Raw genomic sequence first — 14937 nt, 5'->3', positions numbered from 1 at the left:
ACCCTTATGGCTCCAGCACGCTTCACCCAGCGTCTGCTGCAAAGATCATATATTCTGACCAGACAAGGCAGTTTAAGGGTGGGAAGATGAGCAATGCTGAAGGGACTTGACCAAGATCACCCGGCAGCCCAGTGAGAGAGCCTCAGACCTCCAGAGTTGGCAGTCCGGTGCCTGGACCACCTGGGCTTTTACCCTCTACCTCCTTAGCGAAAGGCACTGATCACACAATAGCCCCAATAGCTCACCCTGGTCTGAAGGGAATCGGCTCATGCCTTCAAAAGGGGGATCAGGGCACAAGCTGGGAGAGATCTGGCAAGAGCCTGTCTAGCAGGTACCACGTACAAAGCCAAGGCGAGCAGGAGAGCTCCAAGGACTCCAACTGTCCAGGTGATGCAGGGAGCAATTCCAGGCTTTCTGCCAAAAGAAAATAAATTAATGGTATTTTGCTGTAGGGAGAAGACAGTAAAACCATCTTTATGGCCACTCAGGGGTTGCCAAGCCGAAGGATAAGAGACTTTCCCCCATGACACTTCTACTTTACTTATCTCACCCTGAAAGTTTACTGCTTGCAAGTGAAGGTCTCAGATAAGGAGGAGAACTGAAGGCACTCGGTGCTCAACCAAGCCTGACGTTGGCTAGGTCTACCATACAAACCTCTGTTGCAAAACCAAGCCTCCCGCTGCCCGTCTTGGAGAGGTACATGCAGAAGCAATATCTGGGTGTGGACACCATTCGTCCGATAGAAAAGGGCAACTGGTGGCTTAGCTTGTGCCAGGCAGGGAGGTGGTGTAGCAAGAGGACACACTACAAACACCTTCCACCTACCAGGCTGGAGGGAGCACTCACCTTGCTCCTTTGGTGGTTGGGGGGCAACTGAACTTATGCCTGGGGACTACTTATTCCCTAGACCCAGCAGCCTCCACTATGCTCGCAGGTAGCCATGGCAGAACACAGGCACAACTCGAGCCAAAATAAATCTTGCCAAATGCAACTTTCAGCCTCAATCCTGGGACGAGCTGCACAGAGGCGGACCCTGGCCCAACAACTTCCAGGAGTCTCCGGCAGGGTGCAGCTCACAGCGGGCTTCAGACCTGCAGAAGTCCTCCCCGCCTTCTTCATCTCCCTTCCTGAACCTTTCACGAAGCCTTCAGAGAGACTGGCCCTCAGGACAGCTTTCATTAGGTGTGGACATGCCTGAGCAGCCACCTTCCTTTTACATGCAGGGGATCTGCAAACAACTTGGGGACAGCTCAGCCACGTTACATATCAAGTAGAAGCCCCGATAGAAAACCACCCCTTAAAAACGGGGATGTCGCGTATTTGCACCATGTTAGGAAACTGGACTTCTGCTTTCAGATGCAACGAGTCCCATAATCTGGAAGACCCTTCGTTTATTATTGCTGTTGTTTCTCCACTTGATAAGCCCGCATACCACAGATTCCTTTCTTTCTTTCAGCAAGATTTTGGAGCAGCTTGAAACAAATGCCAAGCCACTTCAAGATGGTGGCTTTAACTCACCCCGGTGCAGGCAAAAGAGGAAAAGAGCAGAAGCAGATTAACTTGCTTTTGATGCAGCATGTTTAGTACTAGTCTGCTTATTCAGAAGGATTTGCCACCACTCGGGCTCTCCTTGGTGATGATCAGAGTAGGTGTTTCCTCCAAAGGCACTAGTGGGTTCCCAAAGAGAAATACCAAGGACCAAGGTTTTCCAGGGCTTTGTCTTTGGACCCTTGACTTGAGACCTCTGAGCGGGATGCAATTTTCAGAAAGTGGATGCAGAGCTGCTTGTGAAACCAAGCCTAACAGGTACTCAAGTCATGCCTTCCAAAACGGAGGTACACAAAGCCGCTAGGCACATGGCCACGTTTTTGTTAGCAGCTTTTACAACAGCTCATAAACAATCGAGTGATGGTCTGTCAAGTCAATATGGACTAAAGCACTCATCTCTGTTGGTGGATTAATGCCGCGATAAACCTCATCTCCTCCTCGGCTGCATATATAGCTCCTGGAAGGGTTCAGACGTGTAATGGACCTGCTGTAAAGAATTGAGTGCATGGACACCTGTAGCTTTCCAACAGCTGCTAATGGCAGAAGCAGGTGGTATCAAGACATGAGTAACAAGGGTTTTTTGCTGGGAAGTGAGCAAGTTTTGACTCTCAAAGATATGCTGCTATGGTATTCATTTGTAGTTAATAAGCAAGCATATGTTGGAGAACGAGCAGGAGAGTTTGCACCCCAACCTAGACCCCTGACTGGAGCCAGCCCTTGATGTGCTGCCCAGAAACTGGGTGTTGGAGTAGAGTCACGATCCCTGCAGAGGATGGATCAGTCTGGCTAGGCCCTGCATAAATACTCCTTTGCTCTCTGACACCGCGAGACAGGACGCTGGGCAAGATGGATGTGTGACCTGACCCAGCACAACACTTCTTATGGAAAATAAAATAGGAGCCTAGCTTGCTTTCATGTTAAAACTGTGGAGGCTCCAACAGTGCAGATGTGATGCTTCAGAGATTTTTTTTGCCACCTCTGTGGCAACACAGAAAAAGGGGTGGGGGTAGGAGGGAGGGAGGCTTGCTAGTCACTTCACACGGCATTTCATTATCACTATTTTCCATAGTGTCCGAGTTGCTTGCTCCCAGCCCAGCCCCACCGGACGCTGAACATCCAGCGCTATTTTCCAAGTGCTCCATTTGGCCCAAGCGTGCGTTCCCCTTGTTATTCAGCAGGCAGTGGCTCATGCAGAACAGTGCTGCAGTGGCCAACTGCAGAAAACCTCATTCCCTGGAAGAACCGGGTCCAATCATTAACAAGCTGAAGCATCCCCTCCACGCCAGGCCCTTTCCCAAGGCTCAAGCATGGTCCCTGCTCCGAGGAGCGCAGACACAAGTTAAACCCGGATCCGGCAAACTAGTATGCGGATAGCAAACTCTTTGGGGCAAGCAACATGTTTTTGCAGCACCTAGCACAGCAAAGACCTGGCTCGCTGCAATAATCATGATTAACTACCAACACAGTACTAGGGATCCAGTCAAGGCAGAAGTGCATTGACCGGGAAGTAAAATAAGGGCCGTTTCAGTGCCCTTTGTTTCATAGCCTGTTGTGCCCGCCAGCAATGCCAGTCAAACATTATTCTGTGCTCAAAGATAAATGCCTGGGACTTTCTACCCTACTGTATCAAAAGCCATCCTGAAGTGCCATCTGCCACTGAGCAGCCGACTGGTACACTCCAGCGCAGTGCCTAACATGAACCTCCCTCTGCAAGGACATGGCCAGGTGCCATACCGACACCTCTGAGTACAGCGAGCACCACAAGGCTCCAGCCAGGATCAGGACCAAGATACAGGGTCCCACATGCACGCAGGGACTGAGAAAGTCCCTGCTGCCCTGAGCCTACAGGCTATACAGGGAAGGCAGACAGAGATCAGAGGGGGCCAAGATGACAGGGCAGCAGCATGGGCAGGAGCAGAGTCCAGGCCTTCTGGTTTCCTCTCCACCGCCCTCGGCTCCTGACCACAGCACTCCCCAGAATCAGCTGCAAGTCTTTCACCATGACGCTATAGCACGTGCTAGATTGAGCTTTCCCTTCCGTTTAGAAACCACCTTGCATAGTCAATGCAATGCCAGCAACACATGATGGCACTGAGCATTCAACCCTCAGACTCTTGGAAACAGCCTGGACAATTTTAGGCTGGAAAAGGTTTTGGGTTTTTTTTTTCTTCCTAACATACCTTGGCATTAATCCAAGCCCCAGGTGATGCACACATAATAGGAACATGTGTGTACATCCAGGAAAGCCTAACACAGCAGCACCCACAAAGGGCTCAGCACTCCAGGTAGATTACTGGAGGTTTCCACCATCGCAGTTTTCTCTTGCCTCTGAAGGTGAACTTTGCACTGCTCATGGCCCAAAGGTAAATGCTTTGACGAAATCAGCTGGCTCTTTCTTCCCCTTTTCCATCTGAGTGCTGAGCCCAGAGCGCTTTTAACAAGAAACACCGCACACTCGCTTGGATTTGGCTGCATCTTACATTGGGAAATTACAGGCAGCCGTTCCACTCCAGTTACCAGGAGTGGTCAGAATGGTTTCCTTTCCCGTCTTTCAGCTCTCTAAGAGAAGAGACGATGGACGGAGAGCACTTTGGGGAAAAATAAAAACAGAAAGATGGGCCTACAGAATGATTGAGAGAGTCCTGCTAGCCTGGCAAAGAGTTAGAGAAGGATGGCGAGGACTCTAGATTGGACCTCTGAAGATCACGGTTGAGTCCCTGACCCTGCTAGCACTATGTGGCTCTGAGCCAGTCAATTCATCTCTCTGCCTCAGCTACCCATCTGCGAGACAGGGAGAACGGCACTTTCCTAGCATACGACTAGGAAAACTATTTTGTTGCGTGCGTGTTTGTACAGCACCGAGCACGAAGGGATCCAGGTCCGTGACTTGGGGGCAGGGGGGCAATTAGGGATTAGCGGGGGAACCTATGGTCATGCAAATATTAACGGTTTGGGAGGCGTTCGTGTACTGCAGCAACGGGAGCCATGTTAGAACGGAGTTAGGCTTCACTGTTCATTTATAAAGAGGATCATTAATTGTCAGTTGAAGGGGTTGAAAAGCTAAAATTGCCATTGGCCAAATTCTTTCCATGGGACTTTAGTCCATACAGCCAAATTCAACTTACAGCTGGCCTTCTTTTTATGAGCACAAATGCAGCAGGCAAAAAAAAAAAAGCAGCAGAACAGTAATGAAAGGAGCACTGAGCAGGCAAGGGCTATGCAAAAATCATTCAAGTCCTGCCTTTTCTTTATTCGAAGACCTGTCCCAGCCACATACATCCAATAACCCAGATGCTGGCTAGTACTGATTATTATAACCTGGTTACAAATAGCACTTGCTAATGCCCTTGGGAGAGCCAGAGACAGTCCTAGAGGAGGCTGAGGAGTCCTCGATTGCTTCTCAGCTCAAGGCTAGTGCTGATATAATTAAGACCAAGAAAGAGAGCGAGAACTACATACTGGCTTGCAAAGGAACATTTGCCAGACACAACATTACTACTGTGCTAGTCAATAGAGAAAATAACTTCTTTAAACCAAAAGAAATCTCACATGTGCTCTTTGTGTTTCTAATGGACTTGCTTTTTTTATTCTTAAAAAGTCCCAAGTTAAAAAGCAAGTACAGGTCTGGGCAACCAGTGATAGCAACTGTTCTCTCTGACTCTGTATGAGCCTAGGATTTGCAAATGAATCAGCCGAATGTTAATGTTGGGGTTTTCAAATGAGCGCAGCATAATAATGACAACCGAGTCCCACCTAAAGAGCTGGGTTTCGAGTTCCTTTGGGGAAAAAAAGGATAAAAGCACAGGCCTACAAGCACAAGCCTTCCCCAATTCATACTAAAAACAGGTAGACGCAATACAAGACTATACTGAACTTTACCAATTAGTGAGAAAAATCAACCAGGTAAATAATTGAAGAGGCCGCATCATCTCAAGGCACACTTTGTTACAGGTGCTGAACAAGTAATTTAACTTTAATGATGGACACTTCATTATAGCATCCTGAGTATGTTTTAGGAGTGAGGAAAACCCTGGCTTGATCTGCCCACAGAAAGGTGTGCCGATTCCACTGAAGTGGTTTAGAAACCGATTGTGTTAACTTGGCACAGACCTTTTGTGTGGATGCTCACAAATCAAGTTAAGAGGGCCTTGAGTCAGTGAGAGATCAATTATGCCCTTATCTACACTTAAAAGGTTTGCTGGCATAACTACACTGGCAAGCACCAAGACTGCAGTGCAGGCATGGTTTATACCAGTGAAAAAGTATTCACTTGGCTGACAACTTATGCCAAGTGTCTGAACAAAATCAGCTCTGCTGCCCAAAGGACTGTTTTGTCCCAGCTTATACTGCATCCACGTAAGGGCTTTTGCCAACAGAAAAGAGAGAGAGGAAAAAAAAGAAGGGGGGGGTGGGAAACAAAACCCCACATCCCTCCTTAAAGCTAAAATGACAGAATTGCAACGTAGATGCTAAAGACACTCCTGCTGTGTATAGTTTTGGACCAGCATAACTATTTTACCAAGGCGGAGTGATTTTTTTTTTAAATTGATAGTTATGTCAGTGCAACTTCCAGTTATACTTATTAATGATGCTGTATCTCAGTAGAAACTTATTTTCCCATATAAAAAAAGGTCATGGCAATACCATATATTGATCATAGCACCAGCAGGACTGCATCCACACTAGAGAAGTTGTACTGATCATGCTGTACCAAGAGGATGACTTTAGTACCAGGTGCATGCAGTCAAAGCATTAAGCCAAAATAACAGGTTCTGCACCCTGAAGGTGCATTGGTTTAAACCTTGATCCCTTTAAACTCACTCTGAATATGGTACAGATGTAAATTGGTCCGTGCAAGCAAAGCCTGGTAAAAGTCAACATAAAAGCCCTCTTAAGGCAGTTGAAGAGTCTACTCTACACAAAGGTAATACACATTTAAACCTGTTTCTAAACCAGTTTAAAGGATGTCTCCACACATGAAAATTGCACCAGGATAACTTAGGACAGACATTGAAACCAATATGGCTGAAGGCTGTGTGGGAACGTTCTCACTTTGGTTTAAGAGTGGCTATTGTGGTTTGGCTTAAAGCTGATTAGGAGCAAGTTGAGTAACATGAGGACTACTCTACAAAGGGAAGTTACCCTCTAGTAAGTTAAGTTATGAAGTTACAGTGTACATACGGTCCGCACCAGACAACTCCCCGCACCCAAGTAGACCATCTTTGTGCACATTAAGCTCACAAGTTAACTTACTCCACTTGGAAAATTCAAGGGTTTCTACATGAGGCATCAGTACAGAGCTGCAGACACACTGTAAATTCTTCTCTACCTTACTGTCCAGACAAGCCCCAAGCCCTGCCTATGCACAAAAGCTTTAATGAAGAACAACTAGCCTGGTACAAATACAATTATACCACTTCCATAATGTTTATTCCAGCCTCAGAAAAATAGGGCTGGAAGGGACCTCAAGACATCTAGTCCAAACTCCTTCTCTAGGCAAAAGCATCTGTCTTAACTATCCCAGACCAAACTTGGTCTAAACTGCTACCAACAGCAAAACTGTGTCTACAGCAGGCTTTTTACTGAAATAAGAGCATTCACATTGGCTTCAGCACTGGGGTAAGAGGTAGGTTTAGTTATACCAGTGCAGCTTTCTTATTTATGCAAGCCCCATGTCAAAGGACCTGAAGCTCTCAGTACTCCACAGCAGCATTTCTCAACCCATGGGTCATGATCCAAAAGTGGGCCCAAGAATATATGAAAGGGTCATCAACAAACTTCAGAAAAACAGATCAACACACTTTAAAAATGAATCCTCCTGTAAAGGAAAAATGTGGGAAACTTTTTCCAGCCTGCAAGGGGCTGCTTGGGGCTGGGGGGGGAACAGGAGGAGGTGCCATATGCATGTGCACACGCATACATGCATGTGGCAGCCAGGCAGTGTGGAAAGTAGCTCCCCACAGGTAAGTCTCTAGGGCAAGGGACTCCTGCCCATGCCATGCTGGTCCAGCAAGGCTGCAGCCCCATGCCTGCTGTGGGTGCACAATTTGGGGGGACATATGCCCCCCATGCCCCTCTCCCCCATCCCATACCTCGCACAGCTAGTGCCTGGGGGCAAAGAGCAGTGGCTTGGGAATGTGGGGCACCAGCAGGGCTGGCGGGGGGCTGTTTCCTACTTTAACTGTTTACTGGGTCAGGACTGGCTATCAATGCTTACAAATGGGTCCTGGTACAAAAAGCTGAGAACCACTGTGCCAGAGCACTATTTCTAAGCCAGCTTTGTTCAACCTGCAATAGCAAAAGAGCTGTTCTCCATCCCCTAGCAAGGATGTGTTAGTGAAAACAGGGTCTGTGAAGGCCGTGCTAGGGACCCCTAACTCACACAGGTAAGTGTTAACACGCACAAGTAGTTTTGGGCTATGTCTGTGTTAAAGACTTCCGTAAGCACAGCTGTGTTGGGTTGCAAAGAGGGATCTATGCCAACAAAACCTCCAGAGTAGATATAGTCACACTGGTAAACACATGTATTTAACAGCAAAAGTTGTTTTGCTTTACTGTACTGGTATAAAGCACAGCTTGGCTGGTATAGTTGTATGTGCACTTGGAGCTCCATCCGTGTAGAAAATACTGGTGTTCCTACATCAGTCAAGAACACCAAGAATAAGCACAGTCCCATTGGCTTCACAAGGCCAGTGTGAATTCAGCAAAGTAGGCCTTTATTTTCAGGGCAGATGGGACCAAAGGGGGGCACCGATGAAGGAAACCTGCTTGAACCTACTCAAGATGCCCTACCAACCCAAGCCACAAAGTTTGGATCTGAACTTGCTCAAAGTTGGGATTTCATTCCTGCTCAAAACACTTCCCTTGGCCCATGTCAAAACTCAGTGAAACCACATGCAAAACAGCATCGGCTACACCTGTACCAGGGGAGAAAAGAGCTGACTTCCAGTCCTGATGAAGGAAAAAAAATGCACGCAAGTCACTTCTTTTAGAGGTTGCTGCTGAAATGTGTCTAGGTGTTACAGTGCCTGCTTATTTGGCTGAACAAAAGAAGAAGCTTGAAAGACCCCCCAGTCCCGGCAACATAGTAAAGGGTCTCAAAAATAGATGCAAGCATTTCTTCAGTCTGTCTTATCCATCATAACACTCGCATCCCAGAGAAAGATATACAGAAGGAGATGCACTGGCCAGCTTCACCAGCACGTTCCTATGAATTTCCACATCACTTTTCACAGGAATTTGTTCTTAAATCCTTCTCTCTGAACAAGCAATGCCGTAAAACCATGTAAAAGGTATTTTCCTCACTAATATTGCATGGTTAGTGTTCCACAGAAAGGCTGACCTCTGGCAAGCTCTAATGAATAACAAAAAGCTAACATCGCAGTAAAGTGCAACAGAACTAAAAGCCCGAGACAGGACATTTTGGAAGGACGTGTATTAAGCTCACTGAACAGCACAGCAAACAATGGTTCCTTGGTAAATCCCAGAAGCCTAGTGCTTACAGTAGCGTTCTGGACTATTACTGTAGTATAATGTGGTATTTTCCCTCTTTTTCTTTTTTAAAAGCGTACGGTTTGTGGTAATGGCTAGGAGACCTGCTGTGGATTAATGAATTTTGCAAATTAGCAACAAAGAAAAGCACCAGGATTAAAGAACGGCAATCAAGGATGCTGAGATGCCAAGTGTTCGCTGTTCATTTATTTTGATAAGTGTAGATTAGTCTGAATTTATAGTACTTGGAAGTTTACCAAAGAAGAGCTGAAGTCACATATTTGGTAAAAGTAACTAAGTCTTCTAAACGTGAGCCCTCACTACATGTCTCAGCTGCTGCTGTGGAATGAGGTTACTGGCACACACGTGCCGTCAGTGCAACCAACTGGGACTTGCACATTAGCCAAGTGAGCAGGACCAAGGCCACAGCAAGAGCTGGTTCGGACCCTGGTGCACAATGCAGAAGTTATATGCATCTTCTTGCGCGCCTGTAAGGAAGATGTCAACTACTCGAGTGTTAATGCAGACCCCAATCCTGCCTCTCTACACATAGGGATCATAGCTAAGACAATGGGTCTTAATGGGAACAGGGGCTCTGTCCACAATGAACAGATGGCAAGAGATGGGGCAACACTTTGGACTTTTTAGGTAGGAAGCTCTATTATAGTCTCCCTGTTTTATGCAACAAGAGCTAGATTGAAAGAAGATTCTGGGACAAAGCTTTGAAACATGAAGTTTTTTACCCAAGAGATATGGGGCTTTGCATTATTATTAGAAAACATCCTTAACTTCATCCAGCCGTTAAGTTACAGCTGTGGTTTCCAAGGGGTTTCATTTGCAGACACTGTCGCAAAACCAGCTCTGCTTCAAAATAAAATGTGAAAGACTATTGCTGCCAACATCATGAACCAAAGTCATGCCACATTAGAAGAAAGAAAAAGCACAAACCATCCGAGCTGCTGTTTTAAAAAAAAAAAAAAAAAAAAAAAAAACACAAAAAACAAACAACCCAACAACCCAGCTGTGAGTAACATTTTCAAAAGCCTCCATGTAGGGCAGGAGTCCTATTTTCATAAGTGACTTGTTTCCTTTGAGCCTAAATCTTACTGGAACTCAGTAGGACTCAGACTCTCACAGGCTGAAGTCTCTTCTGAAAATAAGACTCAGGCTCCTAAACCACATAAGCATTTTTTCTTTTTAAATTTTAGCAGCAATCATGTCTGACAGGCCCTTCTGTGTGAATAGTCACTGCCTGTCCACCGCGTTCTTCGTGGACGGTGTAAAAGGCAGCAATGCGGTCAGACTTCTTGTGACATAACAACAACAATAATCCTCCACCCGAGCCCCCTACCCTTTTTTTTTTTTTTTTTTTAAGCAAACAGTTTGAAACATCAAACACTTGTATTTTTAACTGAAGCAAGAAAGGAAAAAGGAAAATCATCTCAGGAGTCAGTCTTAGTCACTGGCAAGCCTGCGAGCCGTAAAAAAGAAAGCTTCTGGGCAGGAAGCTACACATTTCAGCAGGGCCCTTTACGTACATTCTTTCAAACTCCTGAGCTAACAAAATATGAAATATGGGACCCTTTGGAGCGATCCTAGTCTACTAACCCTACCATGTGCAGATGAAGAGAACATGCAGCGTGTGCAATAAATTCAGCTTTCCTTAAAGTGCCATATTTAAAGCAATACACTGCTTGCATTGCTTGTAAACTCACCAAGCTGATATGTAGCTTGAAGCACACAAGTTTATTCTGTGCTCTTGTCTCCCCCTCAAAGAATGCAGCACATATTACTGGCAACCCAAGGCCTCTCTGAGACCTTGCCTTATATCCCAGGGTGAATTCAGGACAGTCACAGCTCTAAACTCAAAACTCTCCCCATGTCTGAAGAAGGACGTTTGTGCCCAAAAGCCTGCAGAAACGAAATTATTAGACCAGCTGAATAGCTGGAAAAAAGACAGCACATCTACCCAAAGAACCTTGTCAGCCTTAAGTCTAAAATTTCCAGTTGAATGTACAGGCAGTTCCTTTGTGCTGCTCACATAACCTGGAAGGCAATAAAAATACTAACTAGCTTGTCAAAAAAAACAACTTCTCTTCCCCCAGCAGGGGACAGCAGGTGTGTGTGGCTAATTGTGCTTTCCCCTAACCTACTATTACATAATGTCAAGTAGCTTAAACTAGAAACAGATCTGGGGTTAAAAAACAAACAAACATACAACTCATGTGATATTTCACTCCAATTCTAAATTAAGAAGAAGAGGTACATCCATGCTATAGGAAAAAAAAACAACAACCGATGAAAGGGAACGCATTCCTGCTTGCCATGGGTATTTTTCTCTAAGGAACTTCCTACATTTCCCATACAACCTGTGCCCACACTGCACGGGCTTTGAGAGTTAGTTAAGTCTGGAGATGAGACAACCGAGGGTGGGGGTTTACATTAGTCTTCAGATACCTGAAGGGCGATTACAGGGAGGATGGGGGTGGGCTTTTTTCTGTGGCTGTAGAGCGGCCGGGGAAATTGAGATGGGAGATGCTCTGCTGAGAGTGGTCAAGCGCTGGAAGACGCTGCCTGGAGAAAGAAGCCAATCTCCATCTGCAAATTTTCAAGAGCAAGTTAGAAGACGCTTGGCCGGGATGGTCTGGTGAGCAATGGCCTTGCCTTGGGCGGGGGGCTGGACCACATGAGGTCAGCTTAGGATCCTTATGGCTTTCATCCGCTCCCAGGGCGATGCAGGCAACCCAGACACGGCAGCAATGGGGGGCAAGGCTGAAAAGTGAAAGCGGCTCGACTGCAAGCTGTGGCCAGTCCCCACGTTCAGGTGCGAAACACAACCAAATACTCAAGCGGCGAGGCGCACGCCAGGACAGGACACCAGCTCCCGCATCTCAAGGCAACCCGCCTGCCCTTCACTCCAGGCACACATCCCGGCTTACACCAATTGCACACACACACGCCGCCACCCCGCAAACACATGCTGCCAGGGGTGCCACCTGCTCCCCTCCCTCTCCGGGCTGGGGAGCGAGCGAAGCCATCCGTCAAAGCTGCAGCCAGCCCCCACCCCACCCCTTCCTCCCGCTGGGCACCCCCGGGCAGGGGAGCCGGGTGCAGTTGGCCGGGGGCTGCACTGAACAAGCCCTCGTGCAGCTGGCGAGCGGGGGCTGCACCGACTGGCCCTCGCCTCGCCGCGGCCCGGCTCGCCGAGAGGGGCTGCTTTGTGTCGTGTTGGGTTTTGTTTAAAGCAAGCCCGCAGCCCTCCCCCGTGCCTCGTCTCCCCCATAATTTTCCCCTTTAAAAGATGGCGGGCAGAGAGAGAGAGGGAAAAAAAAAATCCCTTCCGTGAGGGAGATGGGCTGCGCTGCACAAACTCCAGCCTGTGCCTCTCGCGGAGCTGGGAGGGGAGAGCGGTAGGTGGGTGGGAAAAAAAAAAGAAAGAAGGGGGGGGAGGCAATAAAAGAGGCAGGAGCTCAGTGCAAACATCCCCGGAGCTGCCGCCTGGGCAGGGGAAAAGGGGAAGGAGGAGGAGAGAAGCAGCGGCCGCCCTGGAGCCGCGGCCGGGGCCGGGGCCGGAGCCGGAGCCCTCCAGCTGGCTTTGTTACACTGCTGCCATGCACAAAGGCTGCGGAAGCCTTGTTCTGCCTTGCCTTAGATAATCATTATTATTATTATTTTTTAAATCAGCATTGGCCTTGCCCCAAATGGGTTTTGCATCCGTGCCCCCGCCCTCCCGCGGAACAAAAAAAAAATTAAAAATAAACAATAAAAAACCCCACAACAACAACAAGCCCGGCCCGCGGCTCGCGACGCGCCCAACAAAGAAAGGGGAAGATTAAATAGATTACTTTGCCCCGGCGGCTCCAGCAACGTTTGCCCGATAGTCCCCTCCAGTTGCTCTTCTTTTTAGCCTCGGCAAGGCAGCATAATAGATGCGCTGAGGCGGCGGAGAGCTCATGCGCCCGGGCGCGAGGCCATGTGGGCAAGGTAGTTTTTGCGAGCGGCGCGGGACAGCACCGCCGCCACCCGCCGGACTACAGCTCCCAGCCTGCCCCGCGCTCCGCCTCCCCCCGCCACTTCCACCCTCCTCCTCCCTTGGACCAGCGGGCAGGAGTGGGGTGATCCCCGGGGCAGGGTGGCATCGCCGCGAGCTCCCCCGAGGCACGGGGCCCGAGCCTGGCTTGGTTTCTGGAGGGGCGACGAGGACCTGCCTTGCCCCCAAGGGGTGGAGGGGACGCGCAGGCTTGCCCCTCTGCTGCTCTGGCTTTCCAGTGAGGCTGGAAAGGTGCAGGCTCCCGTCGGAGCGGCCCGATGCTTTTATCCCCCCCACCCCGTTACCTCCTGGTTGCAACTTGAAACCCATCTCCTCTAAGCTCCACGGGTCTCTTATTCTGGTTTGCATTGGCTAATGCACACTCCCAGTTATTATGCAACAACCAATACAAGCTGCAACCACAAGAGCATGCAGCCAATGCCAACTATTTCTAGCGTGCCAGGCAAGGCAAAAAAAAACAAAACAAACCAACAACAACAAGCAGCAGCCAACAAACCAAACCTGTGTTACGGGCTGCACAGGTGGGTGCCTTGTATCCACAGGTATCACGACCATGATAAAATGAGCCAGCCACCACAAGCCCTGAAAATAGAGTTGCACTTTAATATAAATGCACCGGTTGGGAGGGTGAAAAGGAGTGTTAACAAGGGTTGAGCAGCACTGGAAGAACGGAGAAGTGCAAAGCAACAGAGAAAGAGCTGAGGAAGATCAGTGGACGGACACACTCAGCGAAAGACCGGTGTGCAAACCTAGATCTTGCTCTAACTGGACACAAGACCCAGTTGCTGCAGCACCCAGTAAAGTGGAGCAATTCAAAACACAAATGGATCCAAGGGAGACATCTGAACGCTGGTGTGTAAATGGTAGTTAAGGGATTTCTCTCTGGGCACACCAGCAGAGCCTGCCACACCGCTCTTCAGCTATAAACAGTCAAGCAACGCTGCTGTTTTGTCAGGCTGTTATAACCATAAGATGGAGGCACTTTCATAGATGGAAGGGCCACATAAGGTCATCTAGTGCAGCATCTCTCAACCCATGGATCACAAGAATATATGAAAGGGTCACGAACAAACTTTAAAAATGGATCAAACAAAGCTCCAGGCTCTGAGAGGCTGCTTGCCCCCCTCCCCATGCCCCACACCCCCCTGTCCGGGAGTCAGGGCTGGGAGTGAGGGGAGTTTCTACTTAAATTATTTCTTGGGTTGGGACTGGCCAATGGTGTTTACAAATAGGTACAAAAAAGGTGGAGAACCAGTAATCTAGTGCAGTGGTTCTCCACCTTTTTTGTACCAGGACCCATTTGTAAACACCAATGGCCCGTCCTGACCCAGTGCCTCCCACCCCCAAGCCCCTTCCTTCCAGTGTGCGGGGCAGGGGGTGGGTGTTGGGCATGGCAGGGCCCCTTCGCAGGCTGGAGCTCTGCCAGCCTGCAGGGGAAAACCCACCATTTCCCACATTTTTCTGCTTTAAAGGAGAATCCATTTTAAAGTTTATTTGTGATCCTTTCATATATTCCTGCGACTCGGGTTGAAAAATGCTGCTCTAGGGCAGCCTCCTGCTCAGGCAGGATTGTTCCCTCACTAACTCATCCTAGCATTTTGAAGTTTCCAGGGATGGAAATCCTACGGCTTCTCTAAGTTGCCTGTTCCAGTGCCCAATCATCCTCATAGAGAGAGAGTCTGGTTCATTTGAAGCAAACTTGATTGATCAAAACCTGGGGGGAAAAAAGAGGACCTGGATAGCCCCTTAACTAGGCACCCCTTCCAATCTAGTTGCTGCCCTTCTTGAGACTAAATAGGCACAACCTGTGTAATGCTGCTGGGATTGGTTTGGGGTATGACTGGTAT

General features: G+C 48.3%; 1 protein-coding gene across 3 annotated transcripts in view; it reads right to left on the bottom strand.

The window, feature by feature from the left end:
• BRD3 (bromodomain containing 3) overlaps window positions 1-13262 on the bottom strand; it is a 49091-nt gene extending 35829 nt beyond the window's left edge. For 2 of the 3 annotated variants that reach the window (XM_090021054.1, XM_090021056.1), the window contains exon 1: window positions 12885-13261. The gene's annotated coding sequence lies outside the window, so the exon portion shown is untranslated. Of the gene's footprint in view, window positions 1-12884 lie in introns of all 3 variants that reach the window. The other variant, XM_090021057.1, reaches the window with a different exon arrangement.
• Window positions 13263-14937: the final 1675 nt, after the last annotated feature.

This window comes from Crocodylus siamensis, chromosome 11 (genome assembly GCF_052110815.1).
Source record: "Crocodylus siamensis isolate JL-2025a chromosome 11, ASM5211081v1, whole genome shotgun sequence".
Lineage (NCBI taxonomy): Eukaryota > Metazoa > Chordata > Crocodylia > Crocodylidae > Crocodylus > Crocodylus siamensis.
Note: the sequence above shows the minus strand (reverse complement) of the source record. Positions and strands in the feature narration are given on the sequence as shown.